This window comes from Amphiura filiformis, chromosome 17 (assembly GCF_039555335.1).
Source record: "Amphiura filiformis chromosome 17, Afil_fr2py, whole genome shotgun sequence".
In the NCBI taxonomy this organism is placed as follows: domain Eukaryota; kingdom Metazoa; phylum Echinodermata; class Ophiuroidea; order Amphilepidida; family Amphiuridae; genus Amphiura; species Amphiura filiformis.
In genome coordinates this window covers 42271064-42279721 of record NC_092644.1, presented here as the reverse complement: position 1 = coordinate 42279721, position 8658 = coordinate 42271064, and positions in this window count along the sequence as shown.

Sequence of the window (8658 nt, the reverse complement as noted above, 5' to 3'; positions counted from 1 at the left end):
AAATAAAATGATTTTTTTTAAATCACTGATTTAAATCTTTTTTTTTTATTCTTTTTTTTACGATTTTTAATACATTTAATTTCTTTCTTAAAATTGACCGTATCTTCTGGTTGCTAAAATTCATCTTCAAGGTGGAGAATTTAACAGTTTTTTACCAAGATTTTACCAAATTTTTCTTTGATATTTTCACATGTTTTGATTTTTTTATAAATACCTGATAGGATTGCACATATATCTAGCATTACACTGGTCTCTTTTGACTTTATCATGGGGTATAGCAGTTCTTTGAATCAAAATAAACAATTTAAATATAAAAAAATCCGATTTAAATCAAATAAATGAATTTGTTTGATTTTTTTTTAAAAGATCAAAAAAATCGCCAACCCTGGATATATCAACTAAACTTCAACAGTTTATAGGCCAAGTAAATTTAAGTATTCAGCAAAATCCTTTTGCAGTCTGTCAATTTGGAAGTACATGTAGCTAGGGTTGTGAGAGTTCAGCTTTTTTTTTAATGCCAAAGTTTACACATTTTCTTTATTTTCAGCCCATATTTGGGGCTGTTTTTCAGCTTTTAAAAATAATTTTCCTCTTTATTTATCTGAGGCCTCTCACATCCCTGATGTAGGATTCTGATTGGCTAATCGAATCACATCATCATCACACCGACACCTCATTTGATGAACAAGCTGCATAGCATCTCATGACCTACTTCTAATCGAGTGGTTCTTATCCAGCTAAGCATTTCTGATTGGTTAATAATGTGATCTTCATCTGAAATGACCAATTAAAACACATGTAATGTAAGCTCAATCCTCTTCAGTTGTACAGCTGACTCTTACATTGTTGCTGATTGGTTCAATAAATCATAGCCAGCCAATAGCAGGTAGCATTCATGATGTTTTTGGCTGTGAACCCAAAATGATGGTGTGGAACTGTTATACAAGTCAACAAATAACAAATAGGTGATTCTACATGTAGCAGTCCTATGTGTGTTGCTTTTCTATTAACTCTCAATTTTCAAAACATACATGTAGCTAAAATGGGATTGTTTTTTTAACTTACTTCATGTGTGAGAGTTTCCATGTTTCATACAGTCCGAGGGACTACCTGTATTCCACTCACCACTTTGCCGAGGCACTTGCTTGCTGCCGCTTGACTACTGAACAAATTTGTTTATTATATTCATATTATTTGGCTCATGTGCACATCTAATTGTGAACCACTGTTCTAATCTCTTCCATCCAGTCTGTTGGAAAGAAATTGAAGAAGAAAAGAAGTCTTGAAAGAACACCAAATATAAAGCAGTCAAGGAAAATGCAAGATGTCAACCAATATCTGATCAAGCTGTCTGATGGAAGCATAGCCCTGAAAGCACATGTGAAAGAATCACTGGTACCATATACTGGTAGTATAAAAACAGTTACCCGGATGCTGGCAACAAAGTTATTCACCCTCTCAGAGAGAGTGAATGGTAATTGCGAAGGGATCAGAGGTCAGAAACAATTGGACCTTGCTCGTTTGGAGTTGCTAAAGTCGACAGTCTTTGAAGTGTGTGGTGTATCCTATGTGGAGCAGGATAAAGTGTGGAAGAATATCACAGCAGCAGTGGATGCAGTATAGACATGTTCACTTCAGAAATGCTTGTGATATATTTACAAAGTAAATGTCCAACAGTTTATCCTAAAGCATCTGCCGATTTGGAAGTACATGTAGGGTTCTGATTGGCTTATTGAATCACGCCATCATCACATCGACACCTATAATAGTTGGCCAAACAAGCTGTGTAGCATATTTTTATGGTCTTTCGCGTAAACACGAAATGATATATATCCGAAGGCACACAATGCTGGCATGATTGTTAGACATGCACAATCGTACGATCAACACAGCCCTCATATGCAAGCTCACAGTATACAAAGCACAGGGAGTTTGGCTTTTTGCAAATATTCTGCAGAAGTACAGTAATTTTATTGATTTATCCACAAGATGGCCGAAAATGACATCACACTGAGGGCCTCAATATAATCATCTGAGTAACCAATCAAGATGGAGATTTTCTCTGATTGGTTCAATACATGATGTACGGTAGCCCTTTTTGTAACCAATCAAAATAGTTAGATAATTCAGCCGGTAGTGCCCATTAAAGCTCTATGAAGGAAATTTCAACTGTTGTGATCATGTAATTTCATATGTGACCGATGAATCAAAATGAGAAAATAATCTTGAAAAGTGAAATTTTAAAACTATCGCATGGAGAGGCTGATGATAAATATGAAAAAATGGCTATCAACCAATGAACTGTCTAGAATTTATGTATGAGTGATATAATAAATCTTCTCATCTCTCTCTTCCAGCGATACCGTTATTATAATCAGGCAATGACCATGGATGAAGTCAACAAATATGTAGTCGGACTTCCCGATGGTACCCTTCATCTAGATAAGGGGTTGAAGCAAACACTCGTCAAGTACATCAGTAATCCAAATCAGATTGGAAGACTACTTGCTGATAGAATATTCACTTTGGAGGAAAGGCTTAATGGTAATTGTAATGGCATCATGGGAAGGGTACAAATGGATCTGGATCGGTTACAGCTTTTGAAGGTCACCGTGTTTGAGATGTGTAATGTGAGCTATCTTGAACAAAAGAAGGTATGGCACAAAGTGAAGCAAGCGATTGATGCATCAAACAGAAAACTTAGATTCAAGCATAAATGATGTACTGTAGTGTGAGCTCTCACATGAGAAAGTTCTGGTATGGCAGAAAGTGAAGCAAGCAATTGATGCATCGAACAGAAAACTTAGATGTGATGTGAGCTCTCATGAACAGGAGAAAGTAACTGGGGTATGGCAGAAAGTGAAGCTAGCGATTGATGCATCAAATAGAATCTTATATTCAAGCATAAATGATGTGATGTCATCATGTGAGCTCTCACATGAGAAAGTACTGGAATGGCAGAAAGTGAAGCAATTGATGCATCAAGCAGAAAACATGTGATTCAAGTGATGTTGAATCAGATTGCTTTAAGCAGTCTGATTCAATCTTCAAGATTACATCAAGAATGTTGTCAATTCATAATCAGACACTTTGTGTGCTTTTTATTTGCCAGTTCTGTTTGTGATGGCTTTATGGATGAAAACCTGTGACAGCATCACTCTGTCATGATATTGTGATGAGAAGCAGAAAATTTGGATTGGATTTAGACATAAATAATGTTAAATTTGATTGCTACATGATCAAATTTGTTTGTCAATGAGGAACATGTTTGTGTTTCCTGCTAGTCACCAGATATTCTACATGATGTAGTGGCATGATGGAAACATGATGGAAACTTGTGTGTAGACAGTTGTATGCAGAAGACTTGGGTTACTCCTTCATGCAATTATACACAAAATCAGAGTTAAGGTTAGGATTAGTTTAGGGTTAGGATTATCTTACACAAAATAATTACATGATCTACCAACAAGGCTTGGATGCAAACAAGTACATGTACTGAATTTGATAGCTACATGTACTGCTAAGATGACACAGTGAAATTTATTCTTCAGTTGGGAACATTTGTCTTTCCAGCCAGATATAATGGCTCAGTGCCAGAAGTGACCAAACCGTGTTAAGTCCACAAACACATGTTTCTGATTTATTTGTGCGATATTGCAATGGGTTGTGATTCTGTAGGTATGGACTTAACACGGTTTGGAAATAAGCTCTTCATATGATGAAATTTTTTCTCCATTAGGAACATCTGTTTCTAACCAGATGTTCTGGTTGTGAGTATTCATTTGTAGGGAGCAAATTCAATTCATTTTGTCAATTGTTTGGCTTAAAACATGTGATTTTTATTACTGGAATTCCTGAGATGATTGCATTTGTACATATCCATGTAGACTAAAGTATTAACAGGCTATGAACCAAATTACTGACGAGATACCACCAAGATCCAGGGAAAGACCATTTTCTTCACTTCACCTTTTTTGAAATTTCAACAGTGAAGTAGTTTAATCTTACATGTAGAGGTGATTTTGAGGTTTTATTTTGTTATACATGTACAAGTAGTTAAAATATATCGAACAGTATTTGTATTCCTAGTTTTAATATTCAGTATTTGTATTCCTATTTTTAAATTTCAGTTTTTTACTGAAAAAAGTGGACCTTTTTTCAAATAGACTTTTAAGGGGTGCATGGCAGACCCCCTTGGCTACGGCTCTGTGCATATTACCCTAATGGATCCAGGCAAAGCCAAAGAGTTTTGCTTTGTTGAAAATTTGTATTAATGCAGCTGCCAAGCACCCAAACAGGGAACCATTATCCATGCATTTTGTGATAAAAGCACAAGGGTTTCCACACATGATGCACAAGGTCCTGCCGGCCGAAGTTTATTTGAAGACAAGGAGGCATTTTGGATTTGACCCCTTGTGCCCACATGACTAGAGGTCATGAAAGGTCATAGGGTTCAAATTTTTGGACCTTGTACTTTCGTGCGTGAACATCTTTGTGCTCTTATCACAAAGTGCACACAATGCTTCAGGTTTGCAGTTCTACAGACTCAGATTCGCTGGCAAAGTGACATAATAATCAGATTAACTACCATAGCAATAGGTGAAAACAATTTTTGATTATACCGCGCTGCACTAGTACATTCACACGGTACCTCTGCATTGAACAATATCCTGCTGATCACTCGCACCTGTAAGATTATAAGAGTGGTATTGTATTCAATCTGTGATTGCAGACATACACAGGTGATGAGTGCAACCTGCTTGTAGTGCAGCAGGATATATTCAAAATTCATAATCTCATTAATATATGCAGCAAGTGCGATCCAATCACAGATAATAACTTTTAAATACGCGGACGCAAATGCAGGTCATTGAAAAAGTATAATGACCGCGTCTTGTGATGTAGCTAAAAGTACGCTCTACAATGACCGCGTTATGTGACTTATTACGCATTCGACCAATTTACGCGGACACTGGCTGCCGTATTTGGACATCGCATGATTGCGTGCTAGTGTGATTGGTCGCTAGCGGTATTTCCTTAATGGGCTATTCAATTTTCACAGGGAAAACGACAGATAAAGTGAAAATTGTGTTCTGTTTTCAAATTAAAAGAAGAAAATGTGACGTAAATTGAATTTTAAAAAGTGAAAAGTGCGGTTATGAATGAGGTTAATGACTTTGCATCAGTTATTTTTCGGGTATTGTGAAATATCTAAACATTGTGCTTTGGACCTCGGAATATCCCTCGGTTCCAAAGCACAATGTTTAGATATTTCACAATACTATACCCTCAAAACAACTGATGCACAGTCATTAACCTCTAAATTGTTTTCACATATTGCTATGGTAGTTAATCTGATTATTACGTTACTTCTCCGGCGAATACAATAACTGACTGTTAATTTACTTGCAATGTTAAAATTATTTTACTCTTGCATTATTTGTAGTACAGCCATGTTTGTATATATTTATAATGATACTGTACTGTTTTCTTTATTACAAGAATTTATGAATAAATTTTTTTGAAAGAATCTTGAGTGAGGTTTTGTTGTGTATATGCATGTATGAAATAGTGTTTCTTAATTGGCTGAGTTTTTGGATTAAGTTGAACCAGTGTGGTCTTTCTAAAAATCCTTTCGGGAGTCCAAGTATTTTATATGTTCAATGGCTTTCAGGGGGAAAACAAAGATATTGGTGGTGGGTATCATTTTGGATGTGTGTTACTGTGATGATTGCGTGCAAAGCACAAAAAATGTTCAATTGTACACTATTTTAGTCCAAAATTAGGGTGAAATTTTGTGTTTGGCAGGCTAATTTTTCAATTTTACTCCATCATCCCAAAATTAAAGAGGGTACCCCTATTGGTTTAAGATATAGATTGTCTTCAAACTTACAACATTTTCAGCGTAAATGTGAATAATTAGCCCAATTAGGAAGCCAATACGGTGGTACGCGTGAATTGCAGTCTGGTCTGGCAAACAACATGCTATATTCCTGTTTCTGCATGTCCCGATGGAAACAAGATATTTGGCCATACCACTGACAACCTGTTTGCCGAAGTAGGCCTATACATTCATACTAAATGACATTAGTTACATTATCTTTCTTGATACTGCTCAACTTCCCTTGAAGAGATAACACAAACTGCGATGTGGTGTGTGCAGTAAAAACTAAGTCCTTCATGGGACTGTCCTGCACATGCAGGAAGTCTAGTGGCAGTTTTAAAGTTGTCTGGGTTGGATAATAATGAGGTGGTATCAGGGAGATTGTTCCAGTCACTTGTACTAAAATGTGTGCCCTACCATCAAAATTGGAGACGCAGTTGACTAAAACATGCAATACCAAATACAGAAAATCTTTTGGTATATCTCTGTCCCCTCTTCCCAATTCAATGTTGTACAAAGCCATGTTGTCGGCAGGTCTGTGAGACCCTCCAACATTGAAAGATTGGGAGTGGGGAAGGGGAAGATACAAGGGGAGTCTGTGTACAGACAGGGCACTTTTGGACAGTGCAGTTCCCAAAGACCCCCTGAATATTACCAGAACAGAGTACTAAAGGACCCTTGATTTTGATCATTTCAGCTCTAAAACACCCCTAAATTCCTCACATTTCTGTTTTTCCAGGCGATTTTTAACCAGAAACCAAAAAAAAACCCTTGATTTTTAACGTTCGCAGCTCCGAAAGACCCCCTTTTCTAGTATGCAGTTAGACTACTCCGTAGTCCACTTGCCCATTGTCATGATTGTGCATACTCTGGATATTGCATTTAAGCTTAAAACTCCGATTTAATTGATTTGTGCACAATTGATAGATTTTCACAACTGATCATCTTTTCAATCACCGTACTCCCTCTGTATGTTAGCTTCCCAAGTGGACTACTGACTTTGGATTGCGGTTAACATTTTTAATATGGGACTCTATGGATTGGTCATGATGTAATGCATCTTTAAATGAATCTGGCTTGTGATTGGTCGCCCAGATCTCATTATTGTTTAAATCCTCCCGACACATACCATTACCATTAACTATACATGGTACACATCTATCTTTGGAATGCGGCGCTTTTGTGCTGGCGCGAAAGTTGGTGGATGAACGTACGCATCTATCGCGTATTGTACCACCATGCTTAGTCTTGTGGTTAGATTTGATTGATAAACAAGTATGATTGACAGTGTGTTTTAGAGAACGAAGTCCCTGGGTAAAGTTCTGCTTAAAAGTGAAAGTCCATAGTCGATCTTTAACTCGTAATAAACTGGCAGATATTCTAAAATAAGAATTGTTCAGTATTGAAGTGCCATTATATTTATAGTTGTGCCATTATGATATGTTGCATTCAATAATATATAAGCCTACATATACTTTACTTTTACTGTCACAAATATAATTATATAAACTTTTTCATAACCATTTTATACTAGTATTTTGATGTAATAAATATCAGTATAATTTTGAGTTCAACTGAATGCGTTCATCATGATTAATAACATATTTTTATTTATCAAAAATCGACTATGGCATAGTCTAGTATGCAGTCAGCTCCCAAAGACCCACCACCTCAAAATTCCAGGGGAGCATACGCACCAAAAATTGAGGCCCCCCCAGGAGTATGTTGCTTCGGGTGGATACGGGCTTGCTATACAAAGCACAAACAGTTAATTAAAGTGTTTCTTACAATTTCATATGTACAGAGACCACTCAATCTGGATCCACCTGCCCCTGGTAATTACAGTGGACTTGGAACAATGGTGGACTCGGAACGTCTATACAAGATTGAACAAGCAGCTTTAACCAAATCAAAGGACTCTGCAGCTGCAATGCTGCTGAATAGTGTGATCGATGAAGTTTTCAGCCGAGATGAGCTTGCAAATTCATCTGGGCTTGGCATCCGTCAAAAAAAGGTCAAGAACCATGACCAACCACACAGGACTCCACTCAACCCGCTGGCAGTCAATGCCATAAGAGGTAATAGTTTTCTTATTCAAGTTAGACAACAAATACTGTATTTCGTCAAATAGTCGCCCCCCCTCAAATAAACGCCCCCACCACTTTTTTCAACCAAGATGTTTCAAAAATAGTGATATTTTCATGCTATCTTGTGTAGTAAGCTTACCAAGTTGCACACATGGTCGATAATAGTGTCACTTTTTGGCGAAAATCTGGATTGGAAACCCGGAAGTTAACCAGAAGTCAGTGTTTCTAGTTCATAGTTCGTCATTTTAGCGTGAGTTTTAAGTTTACCTAATGATTTTAACGGGAATTATCATTCCAAAATTGACATTGAATAAACGCCCCCATTTGGAAAATGTAACGCCCCCGGGGGCGTTTATTTGACAAAATACGGTATATAGTCTGTAGGGAAAAGCTACCCTGCAAACACAAAACAGTTTTTTACAAAACGTTTCAATGGCAACTTACATATTAAACGGTATAAAATGTTTTAATAGCATTAAAAAATCATGTTTGAAAAGTTGATGCAAAATATTTTGACATACTGGTTTGAAGTATTAACAAAATATTAAACAAAAAGACATTTTTCAGTAGATATCTGTGAAAAAAAAGTTATTACCAAAATTTTAGTTCATTCTGATTTGCATTTGTGAGTTATGCATGATTAATGTATTTCAATGCTCCAGGCCACTGTGTTGTAATTTTGTTCTG